Source organism: Poecilia reticulata, linkage group LG4, assembly GCF_000633615.1.
Source record: "Poecilia reticulata strain Guanapo linkage group LG4, Guppy_female_1.0+MT, whole genome shotgun sequence".
NCBI classification, from domain to species: domain Eukaryota; kingdom Metazoa; phylum Chordata; class Actinopteri; order Cyprinodontiformes; family Poeciliidae; genus Poecilia; species Poecilia reticulata.
In genome coordinates, this window is record NC_024334.1 from 14,663,020 (window position 1) to 14,679,153 (window position 16,134).

At 39.0% G+C, this 16,134-nt stretch overlaps 1 protein-coding gene and 1 long non-coding RNA gene across 3 annotated transcripts in view; one reads left to right on the forward strand and one right to left on the reverse strand.

Annotated features, from left to right (window-relative positions):
* The window catches only part of slc1a7b (solute carrier family 1 member 7b), a 61,783-nt gene that overhangs the window by 14,454 nt on the left and 31,195 nt on the right, over positions 1-16,134 (forward strand). The window lies entirely within an intron of this gene.
* Positions 6,246-7,334, reverse strand: LOC103464009 (uncharacterized). 2 transcript variants are annotated; one of them, XR_533571.2, is made up of 3 exons: positions 7,125-7,334; positions 6,703-6,899; positions 6,246-6,574 (listed from the first exon to the last, which is right to left on the reverse strand). It is a non-coding gene; the product is annotated as an uncharacterized LOC103464009 (long non-coding RNA). The 2 variants fall into 2 exon arrangements; XR_533570.2 differs by having other exon boundaries at positions 6,671-6,899.

The window sequence follows — 16,134 nt, forward strand, 5'->3', positions numbered from 1 at the left end:
TACTGTGTTTTATTGTTTGTATGTTGTTTTTAATTTGTTTTATTTTTTATACTTTGTGCAGCACTTTGTGATCCTGGTCTGTGAAAAGTGCTATAGAAATAAAGCTCACTTACTTACTTACTAATTATTCCAAACAAAATGAACAAACATGCAAAAGAAATTGGCAAAACAAAAAACACGCAATGCAAAAGAAAATAAATCAAAAAGAAAACAAATTGGCACTTACACAACAAAACGATAAAAGAATATACTTCAAACAATGGAACAAATCGTTGTCATCAAGTTCCAAATGCCCTTCGATGGGGACAGAGGAGCAACGCCCCGCCCACACAGCCTGCCCAATCCGCAACCGGTCTAGTTGATAGCGGCCCAAACAAACAACGGGAAGACAAGACAAAGACAGCAGAGCGTCCAAAGTGCTGCAGCTCCAAACACAATCAGAAAATCAATTAACGGTGGATCCAGATAAAATAAATCAAAAGCTAAATAGCAAGTAGCTTACCCAGGGGTGGAAACACAGCCCAACCCGGGAGGAAGYGGGTCAGCAGGCGAGGACCAGACGGAAGCCGCACGCCACAGCAACCCCCAGCTGCAGCCGGCAACGCCATCAGAGCAACACTGCAGAAACGCATGACAGGTGTAGCACCCCAAAACCAATCATGATCTCAGCCACGGATAGCAAAACTGCCACTCACGATCGCAGACGAGTCGACCAAACCCACAAGCCGACATGTAGCCGCCGACCGTAGCAAGAGTGGGAGAAACAAAGATGCACGCGCCCAACTATAAAGGCATTCGCCCCGCCCACCAATCAACGGTGCCGAGTGCACAGAGTGGGGGAGGGTGGAACACCATCCCACCACATATACATAATGTCGGTAAATATTGGTTAACAGCAATATTAATATCATATATCGATATCTGCCCAAAATTGCTTATGGGTGCATGTATTATTTTTGTGGCTTTACACAAACATAACAGTAATAAACTGTGATCATAGTTGATATTCCAGCTGATTTTCTATGACCAGATGTTTTAATCCACAGCTGGAGCTTCCAGTAGGACATGAACTGTCAGTCTGTATTGCTGTTGCTGCTAACAAAGCTCTCCATTTTGCCACAATAAGATGCAGATATGGTCATAATCACTGTTTTATACTTTATAGTGGTGAAGCATTTTCTTTGTGTCACAAATCAAAGCCATTTCATGTAGCTTGAAGTCTGTGAGCACGCCTGGAGCAGGGAGACGGTGTCCATCATGGCTGATTTGCAGAATAAAGACAACTCACAGTTTTCTGGTTTATTTGGGCAGTAAGTGCCATGATGGGATGTGTACCATTCTCCTGCATCACTCTCAACTTCTTTGTTTCTCCCCCTTCAGTCATGTCAGCCATGTATCTGGTGTATGTATCTTCCTTGTATTTATTGTCTTTTGAAAAAATATTTTTGAGCTGCAAGCCTGACCTCTGACCTCTGTTATCTGTTATCTGGCATGTGGAACCTTTCGTTAACGGGCAGTGGAAATTCATCATGACCTTGTTCGTTTCTTTTTAAGGATTCCCAAAAGATTTCCACATAAGAGGAACGTTTTTTCTTTTTTCATTTCATCTGCTTTGAAATCCATGTTATGCACAAACTGCATCAGAGGGAGTTATTGCTGGCATCTGTTTTCCAGATGGATGAAGTTGTTTATATGTTTTCTGTTTGTTGAGACCTATCTGTTAATTCTCAATCTCATCAGTTCAGTGTGACATGCAACACTGCGTCCCGCCAAACAGCAACACCGAGCACATGTATACGGTCATAAAGATTTGTGTTTGTGTCCACTGGACGCCTCAAGTAAGAGCAGACCTGTGAGGAGAAGTACTCCTGAGCATGCAGGGACCTTTACTGCCTCACTGTCCACACCTGCATTTTCTCCCATCAGTCTCCATAGCTTTAGTCTCACTTTGGTCGTTTCCACTAGAAGGTCATAACTTTCCTCTTCCTCATTAAAGGCTGAGTCACATTCTGTGTCTGGGTTTGTAGCAGATTCCACCCACACAATCTTTGAAACAGGACATTGTTGTTCTCTAGCAATGTTAAGTGCCACAGCATTTATTATGCCTGATGCGCCTCTTTGTGTTGGGTTTGGTTACTCGCATGACTTTCTGCAGCTGTTGCATGACGGTAGATTGGATGCTTTTATGTGAAAATGTCAAAGGTGAGGCTCTGACTACAACCTCTTGAACTGTGACTCTTTTTAAATCAGCCATAACATATTCTATATTTAAAAATGTCCTTCTATCCTTCAGCTGCCTCGTTATACACAAAGTCCAGAATTTGTCATTTTGTTACAAAAGGCTTTGTTCTTGAGACACTTCTCTTAATCCTTTTCTGTCCTCCTGTCGCTGGTGATTCAGCAGCACAGAGAGGATGGATGGAGGTAATTAGGTTGGTCACTACTTGAGCTTCAAACAGGAGAAATTCTGCAAATTCACTAATCATTGGAAACTCTTTTTTTCTTGCATCATAGCCTTTGTAACCTGATATTTATTTCTGGCAGCTGCCTAGTCTGATAGTTTTTGTGTCCCTTTTGATTTTCTTCACAATCATTTTTTTTATTTTGACCTTTGACCTCATACCTGGTCTGGTTTCCTCCAGGTATTCTGATCAGCTGATTCATAATTTTTGAAGAAAGTTCCTTGGAGTAATTTCAGAGCCCTGCCACAGAAATGTTTTTGTACAGTTAATGGATTGTATCCCAGTTGAAATGCTCTCATGAAGGATATTTTCTAATGAGTGCATTGAAGTGGTTCTGACATAGAAAGCCTGTTTATTGTTATATCCTGCAAAGGTTCAGCCAATTCAGAAATATGGACTGGTTTGGATAAAGCTGATTGAAATGACCCACCAGGTTATGCTGTGCATCAGCCGTCTGTGTTTTCTCTCTGTTATAGTCTTAACGTCTGGCACAAGCTTTCCTCACTTTCCTTCCAACATGGAAACACTCTTGCTCAGATCTTTGAACTTTAAGTTGCTTGCCCTGATGCTCTCGTACAGCTTTTATTTTTCCTCATCTTTCTTCCTGTTCTAGTCAATCTTCGGTCTCCTTTGCCGCCACCTCTGCAGTGAAGTTGTCTTATTTTCATATGATGTGAGATGATGAAGAGCAATATGAAATGTGGGATCAGGCAACAGTAGACTCATGAAAAGAGAATGAAAAGGTTTAATCTAGAAACTCCAAGGCAACATTGTGCTTACCTTAATTTAACTTTAGGCCACATTTTGAAAGCGCAAGCAAAGTAAAACTCCATTAGCTAATGGCCTTCATGACTATAAAACTGAATATCAGTTTGTGAAGGAGTAAAGTATAGGTTACTGCCCTCTGCCGTGTGTTCCTGAAATACAAAAGAAATTATAAATGGGACAGATTTTTTAAAAGTTGCTAAAACATTGTTTAAAGATTTACAATTAAAATTTCTGGCAGCAATGTACTAAACTCAAAGGTTATTAGGAAATACAAGATAGAATTGGGATTCAATATTCACACTAAATATCATGTAAGCACAAGGTCAAGGCTTTGTGGACAGGAGGGAGGAGGTCTGCAACTGTTTGGAGCAAAGTCAATATAATCTGAGATAACATTCTGGGCAATATTGATGCCAGTATGACTGTTAAATTCCACCACAATAACGACTTTATCTGTACTTAACACTGAGCCAAATAAGAAATCTGAAAAATTAGAATCTATAAAATCAGAATAGAGGCTTTGTGGACTATATAACAGTTGAGAGTTTAGTCTTTATAACCAGGATAAAAAAAACAACAACAAAAAACTATGGGGTAGATATTTAAAAAAATTTAACCATGTAGTTGCTAGTATTAATGTATTACATCTTTTTAATAGACAGTTACTCTCCTCTTCTTCTTCCTCTTCCTCTTCCGTTATTTAGAAGAATGTGAAAGACATTTACTGATTGATGTTGATTTACACCAAGATAATTCATACGGCTTCTGTCAGTCAGGCTTCTGTGAGGAAAAACATCTGTCTGATTATAAGAAATTCTTTCATTACCAAAATCTTTGAAGAGATTCCATGTTTAGTAAAGCCTCATTTAGTTGTTTTGATCAGTTGAACAAGTGTCAATTTTTCTGATATTTTCACTATCTATACTTTTTACGTTGCTTTTTTAGTCTATTTAGTGGTCAGGACTCAGTGGAGTTGAGTCATAAATACTGTTTGATGATGGATTTCTACTTCACTTTATCCTGCCCAATAATTTTAACGTTTCAAGTCAGTTATTAGGATTCTTTAAAGGCAAATGAGGCAGAAAGAACACTGAGGGTTTACAACTAAAACTTCAAACTCCTTTTTTAAAAAAACAGGGTTTGTTTGGTTACCATTCCTTTGATGTGCTGTATCCTTCTAACCAGTGACTGCAGCAGCAGTTTGTTGAATGATGCTGACTGTTTCATTGCAATTCACACCTCATTGAAGTTGATAAGAAAGATGTCATGGGAATAACCCACTAAAGGACAACTGATATCTCAACCTTCTGCTAAATTAATGGGTTTTGTGGAAGGGAGATGTAACAGCTTACCTGTCTGGGGAGAAAAGACTTCAGGAGGAATGGATTTTCTTCTGCACAAAGAGACAAACTTGTCACCTTGGCCATCAGTTCAAACAGGAAAAAGGTATTTTATGTGTGGATAAAGAGTACCTTAACGCACGAGAAACCCCAACAGAAGCAAAGGGTATAAATTACTGAAATGTTTGGTTCACATCTAACTATGATTGCATTAACCATTAGAGAGAAAACAATCTACTTTCCTTTTTGCTTTCTAAAGCTCCAGTCACCTAGATTTAAAAAAAGTGCTAAACACAGAAACTTAATTATGAGGGATCAGCTGTAACCTTTAATCCTCAGCTCTCATGTATGCTGCAAACTGGTGAATATGAAAGATTTTTAACAGCAAGTGAGAAAGTTTCATATTCATATCACTGTAGGCTAAATGCTTTATAATGACTTACTTTGTCACTCCTCAGCGTAGGAATATATTCCTCTATGACTTCTTAAAAACAATAAAAGTTGCAGTCCAGTTGTTTTTCTCCTTAACCAGGTAAGATACCTGTAGCCTGCGACTGGTGTGTGTTTCTAGGACTGGTGTGTGTGTGTGTAGGATTGGTGTGTGTGTGGAGCGGTTCTTGATGTGCTGACTCCAGTCTCCAAAATTCTTGAGTGCATTGTGCTTGACATTCCTCTCACAGCGATTGTCCCTATTGCTGCTTCACATTTTCCTACTGACGTTTTTCTTTCCACTGAACATGTAATGACCCAGTTACATGAATCTATGTGAGCTCAAATTTAACTCTCTTTTTTATTTTTGCAATATTCACATTTTTAGAGCTGTGGGCCTAATTATAAATTCCACTTTCTGTGTTAATATTCTAAGGGTTCTGTTAGGTGTTAGCATTCCCTGGCAGGATGCCCGAAAGGCTAATCTCTTTGATGCTAGTAATTTTAGAAATGGGAAAACCATTCCATGAAATAATTGCATACAGTAAAAGTTATGGGGAAGAGGCTTTGCATATATTGCCAAGTTTAAAAATCCTTGAAATGAACAATGCCATATCTTAAAAAGCATTCCTTTCTCACACCACTATCAGCAGCAGAACTTCTGCAGCCAAACTGTTCTAAAATCAACTTTCCTCTATTTTAAAATGGGGTATTATGCCAAATCAACATTTTTTGTTTTATTTTGTGCTGTAATGTCATTAGTTGTTCCAAAATAGTACAGTTTAAGTACATTGATAAAAGTATATTTAGTATAAAATTTAATAGTATAAAATTTAGTATACTAAAGTATACTTTTTTTCACCTGGGAGGCAGAACCTGGTAAAATAAAAATCCACAAGAAGCACAAGAAAATGGCTTTAAGATACAGTAGCTGTCCACTGCAGTGACCACTGTGCATGAAAGGGATAGTTTTGTTCACTCAGTGTTCTCTTCTTGTTTTGAGATTGTCATTTTAATAAATTCTATGCAGAAACACATTTCTTCTCTCTCCCAAAGCTGATGGTAAATGATGCCATCCTCCTTTGGCCCTGGTTGGAACTTCTTGTTGTTTGTTCTTGATGCATCATTTGGACAGAACTTTTTTCTTGCATGGCGCTCAGCACCCGTTATATAGAAATACGTCATGTGAAGAACCTGTGGGTCTTTCCAAGAGGTCTGCAGCCATGTTATTGTGAAGTATGAAATGTCTTGTCCAGAACAAACTTTATTCAACATGACATCTCTAGTAAAAGAACAAATTTCTATGCTTTCATGGAGGTTATGTGTTGGCCTTTAGCCTTTATCTTTGGTATAGCTTGATTGTTTTGTGTTGCATCACTGTTGAGTATTCGTCACAGCCCATGTTTAACATTCCTCTCATGTCTCCATCTGCCTAACAGCTTCCAGTTCAGTAAATCATCATCACCTACAACATCAGGTTGTCAGGCTTTGGGTCCAACTTCACAACAAATTATGACCGAGTTGACATTTAACCTGTTGGCTGCTTATCACTTCTTTTCTCTCTCCTTGCTCAACCTGTTGGTTTGGATGAATAGTCATAATACAATTGAGTACTTTGTGAGATGTTCAAACCTTAACAGGTTTAGAACCAAATTATGCATTTTTATTTACGTCTTCCTCCCTGCTGTGTCTGCTGTTCTCACGTTTTTATGATGCTGTTTGTTCTCGGATGTTCTGAAGTTAAACGTTTTGATTATTCAAAAATTCAGCCAACAGTGTGATTTTGTGAGTGGCTCGTCTTTGTTAACATGATGTCACATTCATGCAACAAAATGCTTCCTGTTCCTGCTTTAACTGTTAATAGGTTCATAAAGCTGTGATTGGCTGGAGGCCCAACATTCTGCAACACAAGAGATGAAGTGAGTCAGGGGCCCCATCATGAATGTACTCATGGGCAACAAAATATAATGATAAAACTACACAATTATTTGCTAAAATATTATCTCTGCATTCAGTGAGAACTTTTAAAACTTTAACAGTATTGAACATCTTTTCACATGTATGTGATCTGAGAGAATACAGATAAAAACTGCTTTGGTTTAATTGAAACAATATTTAAACTTACTGTACTGTTTTCTTGGCAGCTCTGTTTATGCCTCTCTCGGGTCTACAGGGCCACATAAAAAGTTCTGGCCGTTAATTATCTTGAACAGAAAATGATCCCAACGCACTAATGCTGCATTGATGATTGATCACATCTCCAGAGATCAATAGCGTTTGCAAGTTGTCACATGAAAACCAGGGTTTCTTTGCATGATGTCCAGTCTCTGCAGCATGTTCTGTTTCATTAAACATCTGTTGCTGAGCTACAGCTGTAACATCAGGTTTAAAAAAAAACATACTAAGAAGCTTTTTCAAACCCCTGATCCATGGCCAAGTTTTTGACAGAGTGAAGAAATGAGATTAGTCTGCAGAGAGGCAGCAGCCCAGAGGACGAGACAAAACACATGAGCCCCATGTTTACTGGTTACAGATGAAATTTTCGCTAAGAGTTATGGATTGTGTTTAAGTGGAAATAAATCTACATACTCAAGTATCAGAGGACAAGAGTGGAAAAGCTCGGTCTGTCACGATGGTTGCTCTGGCATCTCCTGTCTGCAAAGCTGGAGCTTCCACATGACTTTAGTTCCATAACTTACATCCTTTTCACTTTCATGCTTCTTTCTGTTCAGGTGATTGATGCCCGATTGTGCAATGCAGGTAAATACTGCAAATCACTAGAGGCTTTTTTGTCATTCTTGTAATATTAAATTAGACAGACCTCATGAAATACAAAAGGTACTTTCAAAATAATTATTTAATTTATGATATTTTAAACAAACCTGGAATTAAGTGAATGCATAATTACTCCACTTGTTAAATTATCAATTCACTATGATGAATTACATTTATTTGCAACATTGGAATAAATTTCCCTTGCTGAACCCTGGGTTGATTACCACCAGAGCTTCAGAATAAACTCTTATGCTAACTAGCTAGGCTAAATGTCTAAAACTAAAGCTGGGCATTTTAGAAAACCATCATACAGTCAAGCAGAGGGTTGGCAGGGTGATGGTTGCTCAGCATGTGGTGCAGCTGAACGATCTCAAACCCTAATAGCAGAGTAGGTATGTTAGTCACTAGCGTCTCCAAAGCTGAGACAAGTGAGTAATCCTCTCATTCGCCAGCGCTGGCAGCTAAGTTACTGATGCCAGCCTCTCATTAATCAGATCAGCAGCCAAGAAGGCAGCTGACCAGCTGGGCTGGAAAACCTGACTCCGTGGATCAGGTCTGTTTGTCCAGAACATCCCACAGTGTCTCATTTGGATTGAGAACTTGAGAATTTGGAGGACAATGTAGCATCCAAATCTTTGTGTTCACTAAATCATCCCTGAACCATTGTTGCTTTGTAACAGGACACATTTATCTGCTTTAATGCTGCGTCTGTCTCCGTCCTGACTGGTCTGTTGCTATGTAGCCACAAACGCACCAAACTGTAATCCTCTTTGTATTCTGACACCTTTCTATCAGGACCAGCAGTTTGAGCTGCACTGGTTCATCTGAACACATGGAACAGCGTTTAGCATCCCATGTGGATCGGTAAGTCCCTCCAGCCCATGAGCCATCTGTGGTTCATCCCTGTTCCTTTCTTGGACCAATTTTGATTCTGGCTTAAGTCCTCCCCCTAATTTTTTTCACCAGCTTCTCACAAATTGACTTTGATGACAAAATTATCACTGCCCCAAATATATCGTATGCCATGATGATGAGATAGTGTGATTTGTCTGATTTGTGTGTATTGACAATGACAAACTAGGCTGAAATGCGCTGGTTTTATAAATATTGGCAATGGACTTCACCCCAGCATGATCGACTAATAACAAGCACAGTAATATACAGCCTGCTGTTCAACAGTTGTAAACATGAGGATCGGCATAGCAACAGTCTCCATGTGGCTGACAGCATGCTTTTGGTCATTAGAAAACTTTTCCTGCTTGAGCTCATTCGGTCATGACATTCTTGCAATGCTCTGCACAGATTAGCTGCTCATTTCTCCTCTCAGTATCTGGAGCATGATGGGGCAGCACCGCAGTTCTTGTCATGATCCATACGTTCCTACCAGCAGTGGGTGTCAGAGCGATGCTCCCATGTCTCCATGGGTAACAGGGAGTCTCACCTTTTAGAGCCCGTGTAAATCACCATGCATGAGAGTCAACTGAAGTGTCACTGCTACCACATTTCGAGAGGTCAAGGGTTAAAAGTGTTTCATCCAGGAGCCTCTCCCTCTGTTTACCCATCTTCTTTAAGTTGGTTTCATATTTAAAATCTGATTTTCCCTGATTTTGTATTTTAGCACATCCAGTGGAAACCTATACTAGTGTTTTGGAGGGTGGACAGATTGGAGCTGGTCTGTTCTGACCCACACAAAGAGTAGATGGGTTGCACTTAGTTAAAAAATATGGCTTACTTTTGGCTGCACTGTGAATGTAGCCTAAGACTCAAAAGTAAGCAAAGAGATCAAAACACACAAATAAACTAAGAAACTAAACGCCAAGGAATAAACTATTGCTTTATTAGTGACTAATAATAATTAATACAGACCAGCAACCTGAATATTACCTATTGAACAAAAATAAACAGCAAGGCAATGATCAATACCAAACAGGAATAAAAGCCCAAACATCTAAAGATCATAAAACAGAAATATTGCAATTCATTTGGAAACAAACAAAAATGTGGCCCCTGATTACTTTTAACTTGGAAGTTTGGGCCCATGAAACAAAGGCATGAAACTTAACATTAGGATTGAGAGCAAAAATAAACCAGTGATTAAAACTGAATTGACTTTATATGTATGGTTGGATTAAATTGACTTTTTTTCTATAGCGTCTTAATACCATATTTACTGTCAGTTGACACCATCTAAATTAGCGGTTCTCAACGTGGGCGGTACCGCCCCCCAGGGGGCGTTCAGAGGACCGGCAGTGGGCGCTGGCGGACATTTTTACAAAAGGGGGGCGCTGGGATGCCTTTGGGGGGCGTTTGGGCGAAGGTAAATTTTACACCTTAAATGCACAACAATACCAGTTTAGACTTTGAGCAACTTGGTAAAACTGTATTGTTGAAACATTAAATCATGCTTGGCTGCAACTGTATCGATGGCCGCTCTTCTATTCAGTATTTGTTAGCTTCTGTTAGCTTCTTGGCGCAGCTCCGTTCTCCTGCTACTGGTAGCTAAAATCACGATACCATCACTGTGTATCCCTCTGAAAAATGAACCCATTTAAATAAAGAAATCCCTCCATGGGAGATACCACGATAGAGAGCGTTCATTTTATAGCGTTAACACCGGTGCTGTAAATGGTCCGGTATGAAACTGGGGTGATAGAACAACACAGCACTTTTAAACTTCAATAATCAGAATGCAGAAATTGTTTCCGTTGTTTTAAAAGGTTTATGTCAGTCTGCCTTTTCCCCATCGATACGCTTCCTGACCGCCCTGCACCTTAGGGCTTAAAAAAAAAAGACGCGCACATTGCGCAAAACTCTGAAACAGGAGAAACGGGACATAAAACGGAACGACGAACTAGATGTGAATTATGGCATAAAAACAGAGAATCTGACGCTGAACAGTGAAAGATAAACACATGATGTGAAACATATGACAATTAGGCGGCGCAGTAGGTGATGAGATTACTGATGATGAGCGTCAATAAACGATCAAATAAATCTAGCAACAGGAAAGAAACTTAAGTGGACATAGCAATAAACCAAGAGAGGATAATACTAATCAAAGGAAACTAAATGGAAATGAATGAACAAAATGCAAGAATAAACCAAGAAACTAAAGTAAATACAGAGGAATAAACTGGTATGGCAAGACATTTCGAGCAACAATTAATACAAAGGACTGTATGGCAAGAATAAACAGACACTATTTCCAGATAAAACAAGGTAAAATAATATTGTTGAAGTGCCATGGGTTTGTTGAGACCACATCTAATACTGAGAATAAATATAACTTACAGACCATAACAGCAAAGAACTGATCACTTATTTATGTTTTTAATTAGATTTGATATTATTTATTTCTTCAATATTATTTTTCATGTCAGTGTTAATGTCATGAGGCTGATGACTCCATGACACTTTCAATTTGACTCATTAGGATTTGMTTAAGAACCAGATTTGTTCTTTGTAATTTCTGTCCAGTAAAACTATTAATCTATAAATCTATAGTCAGGTCTATATAAATATATAATCCATGTTTCTGTCTCATATTTGTATGGCATTAAAAGGAACTTTTGTTTTTCCACTGAAAGCTCTGGTTTGCACAATAAATGCCATGTGGGTAAAATTTTATGGATGATGCTCTGATGTCCCATTCTCCTGAAAGCAGCACAGAGCTGCACCACAGAAACCGACAAACACTGAAGAGAAGAGCTATGATTAATGTAGTTACAGTTCTATCCATGTTTTAATGTTACAGAGCTCAGTCGTTTTGCAAATAGTTCAAAGTTTAAACTGGCATGTTTTACATCTTCTATCAGGTCATTTTGTGGAATATTTAACAACTAGAAAATGGCCCAAAATAAGAATATTTCTTCAACTCTGATTGGCTGCTGTTACCAATTTTAACTTGAATGTTCATTCCATTTTTCGTAGACGCCTGTGAAAATAATTTCTATTCTCATGACTTTTTTGTTCTCTGGGAAATTATTTTTGATGATAAATACAGAAACAAGCATAAAAATCAAAACATCTACAATAGTGATAGTAATAAATGATGGTCAGTGCAAAGTAGCCTGCAGATTCTTTGGTGGGGGGCGGTGAGGGACCTGGATTGGAGTTTTGGATGTATGAACCAATTAAACATCGGGGAGGATTATGTGACAAAAGGTTGAGTATTAAGTCAGGGCTCATTTGGTTCTTAGTAGAGGTGTGCCGATCGATCGGCCAACGATCATAATCGGCCGATTTCCGTGAAAAAGTGTATGATCGGTGATTGCCGATCACGGTCTCTTGTGACCGGTCTCAGGTGTGTGATCACCTGATGCAGGTGATCACACAAACCGATCACCTGCATCTCATTTTGCAGCCTGCCTGTGCAGCTGGTCTCCTCTTTCCTTCACACTGCGCAAGCGCGCAGCAACAAATCCTAAGCGATGTGGAACTATAACGCACTGAGTGACTGGGGAAGTTTGCGTGTTGTGGCAGAAAATTGAAGCACGTGGGGTGAAGCACGTCAAAATGCATCAACACGACGAATCTAATATGGCATAAAACAATGCCATACTTGAGGAGTTTGGCTACATCGAGGCTCACTGCAGTAAAAAAGACATGGATGATCAGATAGCTGGTAAAGCAGCGCACAGCTACAAACACTCACCCGGATTAGCATGACGGTCAGAAAGCTAAACAAATAACCCGCAAAATTATTTGTCTTCGAGCTGCGATGTAAGACGCTGGTTCTGCTCTCGCTGTTGAACCGCTGCTACGCGCTACAAGGTAGTAATATTTCACAGACGGAGCGCCGCTTCTGCTCCACCTGGTAGTGACTCTCACACCGAACCTCTGCTTAAAGCTGCAGCATCTAGCTTAAAAAAATAAAACATTTTCCATACGTATTAAAACTTTCGCTCTCCTAACATGAGACAGATAATCTTTGAAAAAATAATCGACCTCCTCTGCCTCCTCCCTTTTCTGCATAATTACTCCGCTCAGTCAGAAACAGCCAATCAGAACTAGCAGTAATCAGYTAGCCGCCATGCTACCAGGAAGTTTTCATTCAGTAACTCAGGATTGTTTATTGTAATGGATCCTGTATTTGCCTTTGAATGTTAAGTTTTATACTTGAATTTTTTTGCCAATGTTGAGATGTTTTATTTTGATATGTTTTCAGTCTGTTAAAGATAGTATTTGCACAATTTGCACAATGCCTGTTTTTTTCTTGGAAAAGATTATTAAAAACATATTTTTGTCTAAATTAAGGTGAGTTCATGGTTCCTTTTTTCATATAATGTAACCGGTAGTGCTTTTGATTTAAAAAATAGTAATTATATGATCAGTATCGGTGATCGGCCCTCATGGGTGAACGGAATCGGTTTCGGCAGGAAAAAACCTGATCGGCACATCTCTAGTTCTATTAAACATGGTTTTTATTCATTAAAGACAAAATAATTTACTGTTGACTTTTTAAACTTTCTGGGATTGGCTGTGTCAGTCCTCAGGCCTTGTAAGATTTAAAAATACATATTTTATTACAAAAATTAACTGTGCTTAGCATCTTTCAATTGAATTGTCTAAACTCGAGGCACTTTAGAAACAAGTCATTTCAGCTCATTGCATGCACATTCTAACTGATCAAACAGTTCAGTTCATTTAGTTCAGCTCATTCTGTTCAGTTCTTTTTTCTACCTAAGGAAACTCAGCAGACTGCATCGAGTCACTGGCCATTCTCTCCTCCTGAGCTAAAAGGGACGACAGAAAATTGCTTGACTTTACATCAATCCCTCATGCTGAACATGCATGTGGCCATAGAGGAAAGTAAAATTCCCCTTGAGCAGGAAGAAACCTCCAGCAGAACCAGAGCCTGGTTCAGTATGACTTGGGGTTTGAGAAGACAAAGCAGAGACACAAAAAGAAACAGAAGAGGTGATAGGGATACTTTCTATGTACCTTATAATTGCAATTTGTTTGCATTGATTAGTTGATTAGTTAACCAATCTGTAACTGTTCTTTTATTCAACCAAAAGGTCATGTTTGACACTGTGGATCATATATTATCATACTGTATTTGAATCATTTCAATGCTCCAACAGAGTAGATTACCAGAATTAAACACATTCTAATTACAGTATTTTCAAAATGAACATTCTGGTTAAATTATAAAGTAAGAATAACAAAAAGACCTTTCTCATGTCTCTGAGTATCAGTTGATTCAGCTGACCTTCCGTATACTCTATAGATATTGGAAAATTTTATCAGACTATTTAGTTGATAGCAAATGATATTCTGGGAATGTTCATGTTCTTCTCTGAACAGAAACTCTTGAAACCTCAAATCACAACAGCAAACAGAAAGCTGTATTTGAGCAGAAAGCAGCCAGAATCTTAATCATTAAAAGACTGGAATGGACAGTGCTGGTTAGGGAGCAGGCAGTAAAACCTGCACAGGCCTTCATTTCAAAACTTTTGATGTAGTTGTTGAGGATGTTGCGTTTTTCCAGTTACTCTCAGAATATGTTTAAATTTTCTCTAATGTTCTGCACGTTTCCAGGCAGAACCTCTTAAAATTACAGAAAAGAGTGAGCAAGTCAGGTTTTTTTGCTGCATTGATTTTTCTAATACTGAACTCTATCTTGGAGTTAAAGCCAGTCAGGTGTTACAGTGATAACTGTCAATGAACAAAAAACAAATAATCATCTTATGTCAAATTCTAACTAATGTTAATGAAAATGAACCACTGTTGCAACATGGTGTTACAGCTTAGGATCATTCAAGTTAGAAAGTTTTCATATCAGTAAATAAAGGAATTAATATCAGGGTTTCCCCCAGAAAACTTGCTAAGCCTGGTGGTCGGGGCGTCGAGGCGGTCCACCGTGTTTTTGTATTAAAATATGTTAAGTTGACAGGAAATGTTAAAGTATTACTGTGCAATTATTTGTTACGGGAAAAGATCACCAGTGAAATGCTATTTAAACCCACAACTGGTCTAAAAACAACAAATTTGCACTTCTGTTTAATCCAAATTAAGTCAGCGGCTCCATCAGGCCCAAAGGGTTTCAAGGGCCCCATAAACACTAATATTTTAAAACAGACCACAGATCCATAAATGTAACACTTGTTTATTGAGATTATCAATGCTGTTCAATGTTATTCAGTTCTTTAAGCATACATAAATTAAATGATTTTAAATTGTTTAACATTTAAATACAAGATTTTAAGGAGCTGGCAAGTTTACTTTGTACAACTTCAAATAAGAATATTCATAGTTAGATTGTTTTGTTACCATAGCAACAATCTGATGATGTGAGTTTAATCTTTGAATTTACAAATACAAATTAGTAAACTGCGATTATAACTTATTGCTTTTTAGGCTGACCAATTAAACTATTCCCTTCTCCTATATTTCACTAAATCTAACAGAAGCTGTTAGAAGTGCTGATATTTTTAGCAACAAAAGGGGCCCCTAAATCAAATTCTACTCAAGGCCTCATACAGCCTTGGACCGGCCCTGTAATCTGCTGCACTACGCAGAGATGCGCAACAAACGGAGATTTAATTCAACGCTGCTAATGTGGCTTTAGTACCTGTTCCATTTCGTGTCTGTTGAGTTTTTAAGAAGCGTCACAGAAACGGCTTTGATTGGTCAAGTTTATGGGACGAGTTTCTCAGATCTCCGTGTGGCCGCGCACATTAACTCTAAGTAGACAACGCATTTGATATGGTTTGATGCATCGTGTAACCGGAAAAATAATAATAAAATAATATAAAATCAGCATGATGCGTTACAGACCTGAGGGCGCGAAAGCTCCTCACCGGGCTGAACCTGCATGATGAGGTTAGCGCTGCTCCTTATCCACAAACGCTCTGGCCAACCGGGACCATAAACTTTACAGGGAATACAGACACAGAGCCACCAGCTGGGCAGCGTGTTGAGATGTAAACGCCGCATATAATTGTTCGTTCACAAAGATAAATCATTCTGATCACACCACAACGCGCACCTCTGAATTCGCTACAAGTTATTCCTGCAGTTCACATGGAGCAACGAGAGCTAACGAGGCGCGTTTTAAACTCTTACCTAGAGTTCTCCAAAGGATCATAATTCCTCACAGTAGGTTTATGCAAATATCCATACAGGTCAGCCTGTGTCCAGTTTGAGTAAAAGGAGGCGCGCGCGATCCCGCTGAGGTAAAGCAGCGGCAGCGCGCGAAGCAGAGCGCAGAGGCGCCAGCTGTGTAGTTGCGTGAAGCTGACACCCCACCCACGTCAAAAAATCCAGCAAATAGTCTGAATGGTTAGTGCTCCGTTTGTGCAGGTTTGTGCCGTTAAAATTTTCGTTTGTGCAGTTTTGGTTTCTGAGATATTAAA